Here is a 14,363-nt window from a genome sequence, read left to right as displayed (position 1 = left end):
GCTGAGTGATTTTTATATTCTATATACAGAGAGGAGAGAGCTGGGTGATTATTATATACAGAGAGGAGAGAGCTGGGTGATTATTATATACAGAGAGGAGAGTGCTGGGTGATTATTATATTCTATATACAGAGAGGAGAGTGCTGGGTGATTATTATATTCTATATACAGAGAGGAGAGTGCTGGGTGATTATTATATTCTATATACAGAGAGGAGAGTGCTGGGTGAGTATTATATTCTATATACAGAGAGGAGAGTGCTGGGTGATTATTATATTCTATATACAGAGAGGAGAGAGCTGGGTGATTATTATATTCTATATACAGAGAGGAGAGAGCTGGGTGATTATTATATTCTATATACAGAGAGGAGAGAGCTGGGTGATTATTATATTCTATATACAGAGAGGAGAGAGCTGGGTGATTATTATATTCTATATACAGAGAGGAGAGAGCTGGGTGATTATTATATTCTATATACAGAGAGGATAGTGCTGGGTGAGTATTATATTCTATATACAGAGAGGATAGTGCTGGGTGAGTATTATATTCTATATACAGAGAGGAGAGAGCTGGGTGATTATTATATTCTATATACAGAGAGGAGAGTGCTGGGTGAGTATTATATTCTATATACAGAGAGGAGAGTGCTGGGTGAGTATTATATTCTATATACAGAGAGGAGAGTGCTGGGTGAGTATTATATTCTATATACAGAGAGGAGAGTGCTGGGTGAGTATTATATTCTATATACAGAGAGGAGAGTGCTGGGTGAGTATTATATTCTATATACAGAGAGGAGAGTGCTGGGTGATTATTATATTCTATATACAGAGAGGAGAGAGCTGGGTGATTATTATATTCTATATACAGAGAGGAGAGAGCTGGGTGATTATTATATTCTATATACAGAGAGGAGAGAGCTGGGTGATTATTATATTCTATATACAGAGAGGAGAGAGCTGGGTGATTATTATATTCTATATACAGAGAGGAGAGAGCTGGGTGATTATTATATTCTATATACAGAGAGGAGAGAGCTGGGTGATTATTATATTCTATATACAGAGAGGAGAGAGCTGGGTGATTATTATTTCTCTTATCGTCCATGGACGGACACAGCTCCTTAAATCTTGACAAGTGGTTATGTTCCCTGTTTACAGGAGAGGACTAGGCAGAAACATGTTAAATAGTTAAATACATGTTACATTAACAGAGTTGAACAGCCCCGCCCAGGGGGCGGTCCCTCCAGACATAACCCTCCTCACTGCAGCTTGCAGCCTCAGTTTCGTTCTGCCTAGCAAAGGAGAAGGACGTATGGCTCCCTTTGGGCCCAGCGCCCTGAGGAGAAATTTTATTTTATTTTACTTTACTTTTTCTTGAAGAATCTTCTTTCAACTGTTGGCTGAGAGACAGGCTGGATATTATAGATCCTTGTAGTCTACTCAGTCCGACCAGCAAGCGTGGGCACACCTTTGCAAAGAGGCTTGGTCTGCCACGCCATACCTCATGACTCCTGAGGTGGCCGGTGAGCTTTGCTCCGAGGTCCACATATGACTGAGCTGTGGTGTTGTCTCAATCACAGTGGACCGGGCCGACAGCTACCTCCATTGCGGTTGTAGGTCTGTCAGGAATGCGTCAGCGAGTCCTCGCTCGGACGGGTAAGTACAGTCCCTCCTGCTTCGGTGGGTTGGTACAGCTGGGCATTCCTGGGGTTCGGGGGTCCCTTCCCCTTACTTCCCTGCTCCTTTCCCTTGCTGCATTGCTAACATTGCCGCTGTCAGGGGGGAGGGGGCCTTCCTGAGGGGACTGTGTTATCTGGCCTGTGCTTTTTCTTTTTTGTATTGGGCTTTCCTGTGAGGTAAAAAGCCCTGTGATGAGCACAGATGTTTATGATTATACTTCAGCAGACGCTGACTGATTGGTGACACCTGTAATGGTTTTGCTTTTTATGCTGTATCTGTGACTTGTCCTTAAATAAAACAGCCCTAGGAGGCTTTTCCTGTTTAAACACAGGTCCCTGCAAAAGTTACCTCACGGTTCTTTTCCTCTCACAGGCAGCGCTGTGCAGTCTCCTCCTGAGGGAGTCCCCTGGTTACCCCTGGTCAGCGCAGCAAGTGAGTGAGAGGCCCTGTATGGGGCTCTAGGAGCTTTTGTCTATTTGTATGGACAGGTGTGCATATTATAATACACACTATGTAAATATTGGAGTCAGTATCTGTGTCCTTCCCCACATGCTGGTGGTGGCAGCAGGTGTTAGCACCTGTGATTCCCACAGAGTTTTTATTGTTAGTCCTGGACACAGTTTGTGCCAGGGTGGGGGTGGACTGCGGGCGGGTGGTAAAAGAGTGCCCCCTTCCCCCGTTATCCCCTGGGGAATGCTCTGTTATGGAGCCATGGACTAGGTACCTAGTTAAAAAAAAAAAAAAAAAGGCAGAATAAGGCATTTATGGGTGCGCTTTTTACTGCTGCAAGGGACTCTCCTAAGCTGCATAGTGCAGCTGGGTTTCCGCCGAGGGCTCGGTCTTTTTTGGATCACACAAATCAGACCGCTGTGTAGGTTTTTTCCTTCTGTGCCCTTCTTTGATAACTTCTGAGATGCGGAATGAGAAAAGCCACTGAGGGCTTTTGTAGTCCCTCACCGCCGGGCGGGAACCCCTACTTGTATGGATCTGACTGATAGAAGATCCGAAGTACTGACCCGTTCCATGTTTACCATGCTGGGGTCTGGCTTGCGGCCTATTGTGGCCACTACACTGGGGTCTCAGTGGTCGCGGGCGCTATTTTTTTTGGGAGATTTTTCAATTACATTGAAAACTCCCATTGGCGCCCATTTTGTCGTAGCCACGCTATGGCGCAGCTTACATTGTGCTGGCCTTTTTCCTGTGGCCGCGTTCTGAACGCTCGGCGGCCATCTTGGAGTAGTCCTGACCCCTAGTGCTGTATACAACTCACAGAGTGAGCATTTTGCACCAGACAGTGGAGGAGCACCGACTCTCTCCTGAGGTTATTAGCCTAGCGGACCAGCTGGTCCAGGGCCTCATATAGGTCTGTGATGCTTCATTGAATGCTGCGCCCTTGTTATCCAGGGCGTCTGTTTCAGAATGGTTTTGTGCACACGGTGGTGTAGTGCTTAACTCCATTACTTGGCAGCAAAAGAGTCATTGGTTCAAATCTGCACACTGACGCCAATCTGCCTGGAGCTTGCATTGTCGCTCCCTGTGTCTGTGTGGGTTTCCTCCGGGTACTCCGGTTTCCTCCAAAGACATGTGTGCATACACCTACATAATATACATACACACTATGTGTGTGTGTATTATTTAGGGGCAACCCTCCCAGGCCGTCAAAGGCCCAGCTGGGGGACTAATCTGTCCCTGGGTGCATAAGCCGATCACGCCGGCACCCAAATCCTGCCAATGTATATAGCCTTCCCTCCCTGTCTCTAGGTGGGAGGGGCGGCTTGCAGGTTCACAATTCAGTGAAACCTCCCTGCTCTACGACTAGTGGGTCTGCGAGGTGGTCTCTTCGGAGTACTAGATAGGGTTTCCTCCTATCCACAGAACAAAGTTCTGTCCTTGTGTCTTCCCCTCCCGGCACGTCGGTCTGCCTTGGGCAGTGTGGGATTTGCTAAGCTGCAAGGTAATTTTACCTTTCCTGCAGGACGAGTTTTGGGGTTTTCTATGGGCCTCAGGCCCTAAATACCTTTGTGAACGTCGGGTAGTTCCGCATGGAATCCATTTGTTCGGTGGTAGCTGCGCTTCATCCGGGGGATGTCCTGACGTCCTCGGACATCAGGGACGCATACATGCATGTCCCGTTTTGCACATGTCACAGTGTTTTTTTCTGTGCTTCGTGATGAGAGAAGGGTCTCTGTCAGCCTGTGGCCCTCCCTTTTGATCTGGCGTCAGCACCATGGGTTTTCAGCTAGGAGCTCGCACTTATTTGAATTTTGTTGGGACAGCGAGGCTTTGCCTCATTGGCTACTTTGACGACTTTCTTCTGAGAGCAGCTTCTGTCTCCGACCTAGTGGATAGGTTATTCCCATTCAGACCCTCCGAAGATTCGGGTGGATGTTAAACGTTTAGGCCAGAAAGTGTAGCTCAGTGGCAGCAAGCCTGCCCTACATGTGTGCGACCCAGGGTTCAAATTATGGGCATGCTAGGTTCCGACTCAGCGTTGGAGTATCTAGTGTTGATCCAGACTCCTCAGTGGCAAAGGTCCTTCTTCCCCTGGAGAAATTGCAGACTCTTCAGTCTGCGGAGAAGGTATTGGCATCACGCAATCGGTCTTCTCTCCGGGCGCCTGCTGGTTCATGGTCTGTGGGTAGCCTACTTCAAGGTGGTACAGTATTCCCAGTTCCACACCCTGGTTTTCCAGTGGAACTACTGTCCAGGTGGTAAAAATCTCTTGTCTCTGAAATCATTAGATTCCTGTGCGCCACCTAGTCAGAGTCTCTCTGAGTTGGTGACAGAGATTCCCGACTCTTCGGTCCGGGAAGTTGTTCCTTCCTTCCAGTGGTCGGTGTTTACGACGAATGCCAGCTCACGGGTTGTGAACCTGGAGGTTCACAAAACTGGGGGGTCCAGTCGGCCCTGAGTCGCTGGACTTGCGTGGACCTATGACCACACCTCCTTGAATGTGTCTGGTCTCGGTAGCTACCCAGGGTCGGGCCTGGCTAGTGCCTGGTGGAAGACCGCCTGGGAATACCAGGTGCTGTCTACTGTTCATTGTCCTACTATTTTAGGCGATCAGGCTATGCTTCTCCTTGTGGTCGACCAATCTGGTTTCAGCCGGACAACGCCACGGCCGTGGCTTCAGTCTACCATCAGGTATGCCGGCAGGCAGACTACTGGAGTCGCCAGATGCTGGACCAGGGCGACTGGTCTTTGTGCTTGGGGTGTTTCGGCTCCCTTGCAGGAGGTGAGCCTCACATGGCATGGATCTCCTGGCAGCTTGTCTCCGCCGCAAGGGTGTCAGTTAGTGGCCAGGTCTAGTGATCTTGTACAGACGCGTCAGTCGCGCTGGTGGCCCTGTGGGGTCTGTATCGGTGATTTTTTGCCATTCCTCCATGGTAGTTGCTTCCTCGGCCGCTCCACAGAGTGGATGCTGAGGAGATCCCGATGATTCTAATCGCTCCAGATTACTCTCGGCGTCCTTGGTACGCTGATATCGGGCGCCTGGTAGCGGAGGCACCCTGGCGATTGCCAGGGCAGGAGGTTCCTGTCTCAAGGTCCCATACTTCCTCCTGTTGTACAGTCACTGACTTGCTTAACATGGTTATTGGAAGCCAGACTTTAGGTGACCAGGGTCTGTCTGACTCGGTCATCTCAACAGGGCACCGTAGTCTTCTTCCGGAGGATCTACCGTCGCACCTCTCTTGGTGCGAAGGGATGGAGTGACGTCCACGGGCGTACTTTCAATGTCCAGGGTCCTGCTGTTTTTAAAGCTTGGATTGGATCTAAAAATTGCTTAAAGCACCGTTTGGGGGCAGATTTCAGCCTTGGCTGTGTTCTTTTAGTGGCCTTTTTGCGGCCCGTTCCCTGGTGGGTCCCCTTTTTTTGTGTGCAAGGGGTTTGTCATATACTTTCCCCTCTTGGCCCATCTCTTCCCCCATGAGTTTTGACTCTGGTGCTCTCGGTTCTTCAGGAACCTTCCTTTTGGAAACATCAGAGAGATTTTCTCTTGACACTATCTCAGAAGGTGGCCCCTTTAGTGGCCTTTACCTCTGTTAGAGGGGTTTCTGAGTTGGCGGTCTTGTCTTGCAAGCCGCCATGCTTGATCCCCCATAAGGATTAGGTGATGGTGCGCCCGCGACCTTCCCTTCTTCCGAAGGAGGTTTCGGCCTTTCATACTTTAGGCGTGGTACGCGCTTTGCGGGTATACCAGCCTACTACGGCTCCATTTCGGAGCTTCTGACTCTCTTTTGTGTCGGTGTCTGGTCCACAAAAGGGCCTGGCGGTCTCGTCGACCACCATTTCTCGGTGGATCGGGCAGGCCGTCATACAGGCCTATGCTCCTAAGGGCGGGCCCCCCTTTCCGGTCACGGCACTTTCGACCAGGGCAATTGGTGCTTCCTGGGTTTTTTTTTTTTTTTTTTTTTTCCCGACATCATGCGTCGGTCTCACAGGTGTGCGAGGCGGCGATTTGCTCGTCCGTTCACGCTTTTTCCAGAATTTACATGGTTGCTGTGAGTGCATCTTATGATGTTTTTTTCAGCCGCTAGTTTTTGCCGGCGGCTGTTTAAAGTTGCACCTCCTCCGTTGAGGAGCTCTGCTTGTTTTGGGGTGAAGTTAAAATTGTTTTTACTGATATATTTCCCACCCCTCGTTTTTTGACACTGCTTGGGGACGTCCCACTTGTCAAGATTTAAGGAGCTGTGTCCGTCCATGGACGATAAGAGAAAATAGGATTTTTTGTACTCACCGTAAAATCCTTTTCTCTGAAGTCCATGGACGGACACAGCTCCCACCCCTCCTTTTTAGGTTTGTACTGCTTGTTACGAACTGAGGCTGCAAGCTGCAGTGAGGAGGGTTATGTCTGGAGGGACCGCCCCCTGGGCGGGGCTGTTCAACTCTGTTAATGTAACATGTATTTAACTATTTAACATGTTTCTGCCTAGTCCTCTCCTGTAAACAGGGAACATAACCACTTGTCAAGATTTAAGGAGCTGTGTCCGTCCATGGACTTCAGAGAAAAGGATTTTACGGTGAGTACAAAAAATCCTATTATTCTATATACAGAGAGGATAGTGCTGGGTGAGTATTATATTCTATATACAGAGAGGATAGTGCTGGGTGAGTATTATATTCTATATACAGAGAGGAGAGAGCTGGGTGATTATTATATTCTATATACAGAGAGGAGAGTGCTGGGTGATTATTATATTCTATATACAGAGAGGAGAGTGCTGGGTGAGTATTATATTCTATATACAGAGAGGAGAGTGCTGGGTGAGTATTATATTCTATATACAGAGAGGAGAGTGCTGGGTGAGTATTATATTCTATATACAGAGAGGAGAGTGCTGGGTGAGTATTATATTCTATATACAGAGAGGAGAGTGCTGGGTGAGTATTATATTCTATATACAGAGAGGAGAGTGCTGGGTGAGTATTATATTCTATATACAGAGAGGAGAGTGCTGGGTGAGTATTATATTCTATATACAGAGAGGAGAGAGCTGGGTGATTATTATATTCTATATACAGAGAGGAGAGAGCTGGGTGATTATTATATTCTATATACAGAGAGGAGAGAGCTGGGTGATTATTATATTCTATATACAGAGAGGAGAGAGCTGGGTGAGTATTATATTCTATATACAGAGAGGAGAGTGCTGGGTGATTATTATATTCTATATACAGAGAGGAGAGTGCTGGGTGAGTATTATATTCTATATACAGAGAGGAGAGTGCTGGGTGAGTATTGTATTATATTCTATATACAAAGACGAGAGTGCTGGGTGATTATTATATTCTTTGCGTATGCGCAGACTACTTGTGATCCGGAATCTCCCTAACTGGCACGCATGTGCGGATGTACTGAAGTTCTCTGAAGGCCGGGGGGGGGGGGGGGGGGGGGAGCTCTTTGGCACTTCTGTGCATGTGTGTTATCTGGCGGTAGGCATGCGTGATGAGACCCTGGAAATGCAATTGTATTCTCGCCTAGACGTCTCTGCCGCACAACCTAAATCCCAGCTCTGGGAACCCCATAAATGATCCCTTCCAGTTGGGCTGTGCCTGCACTGCAAGGGTTTATTGCTCATATAGATCTGGGGGGGGGGGGGGGGTATAGAAGAGATTTCATTACCTGATCACCTGCTCCTCCACACTGCTAGAGGAGGTGTAATTGTTATTTTTTTTTTTTAACACTGTTAAATCAATGGGTTTCATTCAGTTTTAGGATTTGCTGCTGCTCAGGGGCTCTGGGCTTCAGCAAAATGGTGGCCTCCAGCAAGAAGAAACAGGGCAATTTACAGCACACACTAGGGTTGCCACCTCATCCCTTTAACCCCGAACACGTATGAATTACATAGGTTCTGTGACTGATAAAAGTGGTTGTAAACCCTCAGGGACAAGTTGCACCTACAGGTAAGCCTAGATTAAGGCTTACCTGTAGGTGCTTGCAATATCTCTGAAACCTACACGGTCTCAGAGATATTTGCAATTTCCCCGAGCCACACCTTTAACAGCGCATGCGCCGCCTTGAAAGGGCACGCTGTGCCGTTTCAAGCTGGGGTAATGCCGCTAAAGGCCAGTCAGAGCCGGAGTGCGCGGCCCACGGAAGAAGAGGGGGGGGGGAGAATGGATGCTCGCTGGCAGCGTGGAAGACGGTGACATTGCGGGCTTCTCCTGCAGGTAAGTGTCACATAATGGGCTACTATGCGATGCCCATTATGCTTTACCTTTGCAGGGACACATAGAGGAAGTAAAACCCATCAGGGTTTACTTCCTCTTTAACCCCTTGCTAACCGCCTCCTGCAGATATACGTCAGCAGAATGGCACGGTTGCGCAAAGTAACGTACCCGTACGTCACTTTGAATTTTCCGCCGCGCACCTGCCGCAAGCTCCGTGACTGTGCCAGCAGGACCTGCGGACTCTATGTCCACCGCGTACCCGCGATCGTTTTACGGAGCTGAAGAACGGGGAGATGTCGGTGTAAACAGCATCTCCCTGTTCTGCCTAGTGACAAGTCACTGATCGTCTGTTCCCTCTCATCGGGAGCAGTGATCAGTGTTGTGTCACAGTAATCCCCGCCCCCACACAGAATCGCTCCCTAGGACACGCTTAACCCCTTGATCGCCCCTAGTGTTTAACCCCTTCACTGCCAGTGTCATTTACACAGTAATCAGTGCATTTCTATATCACTGTATAAATGACAATGGTCCCAAAATGGCATCAAAAGTGTCCGATGTGTCCGCCATAATGTCACAGTCACAATAAAAATAGCAAATCGCCGCCATTACTAGTAAAAAAAAATATATATATATATATATATATATATATATATATATATATATATATATATATATATATATATATATATATATATATATATATATATATATATATATATTTTAATTAATTAATAAAAATGCCATAAAACTATCCCCTATTTTGTAGACGCTATAACTTTTGTGCAAACCAATCAAACGCTTATTGCAATTTTTTTTTACGAAAAATATGTAGAAGAAGAATACGTATCTGCCTAAACTATATATTTTTGGGGGATTTTTTTATAGAAAAAAGTAAAAAATATTTGCTTTTTTTTTTTTTCTTCAAAATTGTCGCTCTATTTTTGTTTAAAGCCCAAAAAAATAAATACCGCAGAGGTGATCGAATACCACCAAAAGAAACCTCTATTTGTGGAGGGAAAAAAGGACGTCAGTTTTGTTCGGGAGCCACGTCTCATTACAGTGCAATTGTCAGTTAAAGCGACGAATCGCATGCAGTGGCCTGGTCCTTTGGCAGCCAAATGGCCTGGGGCTGAAGTGGTTAAAGCGGGAGTTCACCCATTTGTGGTTTTTTTTTCCTGTTTTCCCCTTAGCTTCCTGCTCGTTTTGTCTAGGGGAATCGGCTATTTGTTTTAAAATATGATCCGTACTTACCCGTTTTCGAGATGCATCTTCTCCGTCGCTTCCGGGTATGGGTCTTCGGGACTGGGCGTTCCTTCTTGATTGACAGTCTTCCGAGAGGCTTCCGACGGTCGCATCCATCGCGTCACTAGTAGCCGAAAGAAGCCGAACGTCGGTGCGGCTCTATACTGCGCCTGCGCACCGACGTTCGGCTTCTTTCGGAAAATCGTGACGCGATGGATGCGACCGTCGGAAGCCTCTTGGAAGACTGTCAATCAAGAAGGAACGCCCATTCTCGCAGCCCATACCCGGAAGCGACGGAGAAGATGCATCTCGTAAACGGTAAGTACTGCTCATATTTTAAAACAAATAGCCGATTCCCCTAGACAAAACGAGCATCCAGCTATGGGGAAAATGTGTTCTCCATGGGTGAACCTCCGCTTTAAGATGGTAATTAAACTTGCTTGGTGTCTTATCTGCATTAAATCAGCCTCCGAACCTGTGTAATTCAGGTTTAAAGGGATGAGATGGCAAACCCTAGCATACACACTAATGTTGGTAGTATAAATAATAATGTGGAATGTTTGTTCCCTGTTAAAGAACATTATTTTTTATCAAATTGTTTTGGGTGAAGTTCCATTTTACAGTGCAAACACTCTTCTATAGATTGTGTGTTGTTCTCGAGGTGGTAGCGTGGCCGAGCGGTCTAAGGCGCTGGATTAAGGCTCCAGTCTCTTCGGAGGCGTGGGTTCAAATCCCACCGCTGCCAAGTTGTTTTTTTGGGCAGAACAGTGGCTTTTGTGGTTAGTTTGTCTGCCTTTTACTTTGTTTTGCAAAATGTAGTTACTTCTGGACCACCTGCTGTCGTTATACGTCGGTACTTTGACGTTGTAATGTCGGCCATAACCCGGGTATTTGGGGGGGGGGAAACGACGGGCTGTCCGCTTTCAGAAAAAAGGTGGTGTCTGTGGCGGATTTGCCGCAAGATCACTTTTATCGGTGGCGGAAGAGGTGCGCATACCCCCCCCGCCATGTCCCGGTCATCTCGGCCACTTACCAGAGCCGTCGCTAGCGGCAGAGACTATCTGATGTTCTCCCATCAGAGGCTCAGATAAGTATGGGGGGCTATGAATGAATGCTAGTGTCCCAGGGACTGGGACTACTAAAGTGGTAGCGTGGCCGAGCGGTCTAAGGCGCTGGATTAAGGCTCCAGTCTCTTCGGAGGCGTGGGTTCAAATCCCACCGCTGCCAAAATGTTTTTTCTTGGTTCTGGTGTTGTACATAAGCCTTGGTTCACACCTAGGAACCCAACGTGAGTCGCACAGGAAATGCAACGCATTCCTATGCAATTCAGTGTGGTGCAATTTGAGCCTATCACTATTTTTGAATGAGCTCAAATAGCACCAAAGACATGCATGCGCCTTTTTGTTTTGGAGATGCACTTCAACTGGATTGCATAGTCGTTTTGTACCATGCAATCTGGCGCAGGCAAACGCACTGTGCTTGGGGTGTTGTTAAAGAGGAACTGTCGATCTATTTCTGTTTTTTAGCGCAAAAAATAAAAACAGCAGAGGTGATCAAATGCCACCAAAAGACAGCTCTATTTGTGGGGAAAAAAGGACACGTTTTGTTTAGGAGCCACTTCGCACGACCGCGCAATTGTCCGTTAAAGTGACGCAGTGCCGAATCGCCAAAACTGGCCAGGTCCTTTACCTGCCTAAAGGGTCACTAAAGGAAAAAAAATGTTTGCCTAAAATGAATGTCTGCAAGGTAGACAGACAGAATAGTGTAATGATTCTGTTAAAAAAACTAGTAAATACCTATTCAATTCCTTCATCTATATCACCTCCGGCATTCTAGTTTCTGTTCTCTCATTCACTTCCTGGTTTGCATCGCTCGTTCATGTAAGAACTACATTTCCCAGTATGCATTGCGGCACGCCCAGTAATTCACACCTCCTTGAAGTCTCTAACACGTAGAGAGCGTCCTGCCACACAGATGTAGTTCCCAGGAGGGGGTGAGCACCTTATTGACCACCACAGTAAAGCCTCCCTTCACGGTGGTCAGTAAAATCAGACAAGCAGGAAGTGAACAGAGAAGAAATAGAGCAACTTCTGAGCAAAAACAAACAATGAGGAAGTGAAAAGAGGAATGTCTGCAGGTAAAGGATGCTTATTATGAATTTTTTTTTTTTCCTTTACAACCCCTTTAAGTGGTTAAAGGTTCAACAAAGCAGCGAGAAAGCTCTGCACATGCTTTGTCAGCACTTGCTGCTCATACTTCTCTTCTACAAGCTGGAGGCGATGTGAACCCGCCCATTATACGTCTTCTTCTTTATCAGGTCATTGTTCAGTGCTGCAAAGGTTTCACTGACAAATGACTCCATCGTGCAACACTGTACTCCAAATAGATTTTATTTATTTTGTGGTGGCATTTATAAACACTGGGGGGGCAGTTTTTTTTTTTCCTGGTATTGCACATGATAAATGGCAATGTAGGGAAGGTATATCGACTTGGGAATGGAGACTTTTATATATATATTTTTTTAATAATGCGTAAATCTAAAAGTATTTATTTAGAATTCATCAAGTACATATGTAGCATTGGAGAAAAATAATAGCATTCACATGGCGTAAAACCACCAAATGGTAGCGTGGCCGAGCGGTCTAAGGCGCTGGATTTAGGCTCCAGTCTCTCTGGAGGCGTGGGTTCAAATCCCACCGCTGCCAAGATATTTTACTTTTGTTATAAGCTTCTATAGAGCCACTGAAACCACAGCATCAGGACAAGAGCGGACTTTTTTGTTTTGTTGTTGTTTTTAGCAGGTTATTGGCTGCAAGGAAGAAGACGGCCCGGGAGAAGTCTTCGGAGGGAGAAGATTCCAATAAGCCCCCCCACCCGCAGACCCTGACAACCACCGGCCAGGGTTGTTGGGTAGAGGCCCTTATCCCCATCAACATGGGGGGCAAGGTGCTTTGGGGTGGGGGAGGGTACAGAGCTCGTCCCCCTCCCTTTCCTGACCTTCTGGGCTACATGCTTGTATAAGTGTCTGGTATAGATTGGGGGGGGGGCCCAATGCCATTTTCTTTTTTTCAAATTGTGGCATGGTGGGGGTGTCCCATCCATATCAGACCATATGGATAAACACATAAATATTGGAACCTCGGATTGCTGTTTAACAAGCGTTTTGCAATACGAGCACTGGGCTAGATTCAGGTACAATTGCGCTTTTTTTACGGAGGCGCAGGGCAACGTTTTTGCCCTGCGCCCCCGCAAATTTACTGCGCTGCCCTTGATTCACGGAGCAGTAGCTCCGTAAATTGCGTGGGCGCGCCGGCAAAATGCCCGGCGTAAGCGCGCGCAATTTAAATGATCCCGTAGGGGGCGGGAATCATTTAAATTAGGCGCGTTCCCACGCCGATCGTAGAGCGCATGCTCCGTCGGGAAACTTTCCTGACGTGCATTGCGGCAAATGACGTCGCAAGGACGTCATTTGCTTCAAAGTGAACGTGAATGGCGTCCAGTGCCATTCACGAATCACTTACGCAAACTACGTAAATTTGAAATTTCGCGACGCGGGAACGACGGGTATACGTAACATTGGCTGCCCCTGCTAATAGCAGGGGCAGCCTTGCGCGAAAAACGCCGTACGGTAACGACGTAAACTGCGTACGCAGGGCTCGCGTAACGTTGTGAATCGGCGTTGGTATGCAATTTGCATACTATACGCTGAGCACAACGGGAACGCCACCTAGCGGCCATCGCAAGAATGCAGCCTAAGATATGCGGGCATAAGAGCCTTATGCCGCGCATATTTTAGGCTGCAGTCGGCGTAACGAGGTTCCTGAATCGGGAGCATTCATTGCGCCGGGGCAAGTAAGCAATTGCGCTGTGTAACTATGGTTACACAGGCGCAATTGCTTCTTGAATCCAGGCCACTGTATTTAGTGTCTCTCAAAATGAGCAGGATTCAAGCCAGAGCGGTGTGCAATACTGTGTTTGGCCTGAGCTGGGGGGCATTGGAGCCATTCCGAAATGCTCGGAAAATCCAGGAAATACTCAGTTCCTGAGTTCAGCCGAGCTGTCCTCTGCCTTTTCCGAGTGTTTACAAGGTACGGAGCCACTCAGGTGATGGGTTGGTTGGACAGTTAAATGGTAGCGTGGCCGAGCGGTCTAAGGCGCTGGATTTAGGCTCCAGTCTCTCTGGAGGCGTGGGTTCAAATCCCACCGCTGCCAAAATGTTTTGGGTGGTATAATTCTACCCTTTAACAACTTCAGGACTAGTTCTTATCCTTATGTTATGAGCTTCAAAAGAGCCACTGGCTGAAAGTTTTGTGGAGGCCAGTTCCATGTAAAAGTGACTGAGCTATGGGATAGTCAACAATGGGTAAGTTTACTTTTGGTAATATGTTACATTAGTTGGTGTCACAGTCAGCTGCTAAGGGTGGTAGCGTGGCCGAGCGGTCTAAGGCGCTGGATTAAGGCTCCAGTCTCTTCGGAGGCGTGGGTTCAAATCCCACCGCTGCCAAGATATTTTTAGTGGTATAATGCTGTTATTTTAACAACGTTGGGACTAGTCTTGTCCTTTCCGGGGAAATTTTTCAGTGCTGTAAATGGTTTGACTGACAATTATTCTTTCATGCAACAATGTACCCAAAATATTTATTTTGGGTGGATTGAACTTTTTTCTTAAAATGTAATAACTATTGGGTTTTAATTTTATTTTTTTTGCTAAATAGAGGTAAAAATACCAAAACCATAAAAAAAGGAAACATTTTTAAAGGGAAA

General features: G+C 47.0%; 5 non-coding genes across 5 annotated transcripts; all 5 read left to right on the top strand.

Moving 5' to 3' along the window:
- Positions 1 to 10,262: 10,262 nt before the first annotated feature.
- On the top strand, positions 10,263 to 10,344 carry TRNAL-AAG. Its single transcript has one exon. It is a non-coding gene; the product is annotated as a tRNA-Leu (tRNA).
- Positions 10,345 to 10,744: 400 nt separating this feature from the next.
- TRNAL-AAG lies at positions 10,745 to 10,826 on the top strand. Its single transcript has one exon. It is a non-coding gene; the product is annotated as a tRNA-Leu (tRNA).
- A 1,396-nt stretch (positions 10,827 to 12,222) lies between these two features.
- Positions 12,223 to 12,304, top strand: TRNAL-UAG. The gene has a single exon. It is a non-coding gene; the product is annotated as a tRNA-Leu (tRNA).
- A 1,425-nt stretch (positions 12,305 to 13,729) lies between these two features.
- Positions 13,730 to 13,811, top strand: TRNAL-UAG. Its single transcript has one exon. It is a non-coding gene; the product is annotated as a tRNA-Leu (tRNA).
- Positions 13,812 to 14,021: 210 nt separating this feature from the next.
- On the top strand, positions 14,022 to 14,103 carry TRNAL-AAG. The gene has a single exon. It is a non-coding gene; the product is annotated as a tRNA-Leu (tRNA).
- The last annotated feature ends 260 nt before the right edge of the window (positions 14,104 to 14,363 follow it).

Source organism: Rana temporaria, chromosome 3 (genome assembly GCF_905171775.1).
Source record: "Rana temporaria chromosome 3, aRanTem1.1, whole genome shotgun sequence".
Classification (NCBI taxonomy): domain Eukaryota; kingdom Metazoa; phylum Chordata; class Amphibia; order Anura; family Ranidae; genus Rana; species Rana temporaria.
The sequence above is the reverse complement of the archived record's forward strand: the minus strand, read 5'-3'. Positions and strand labels throughout refer to the sequence as shown.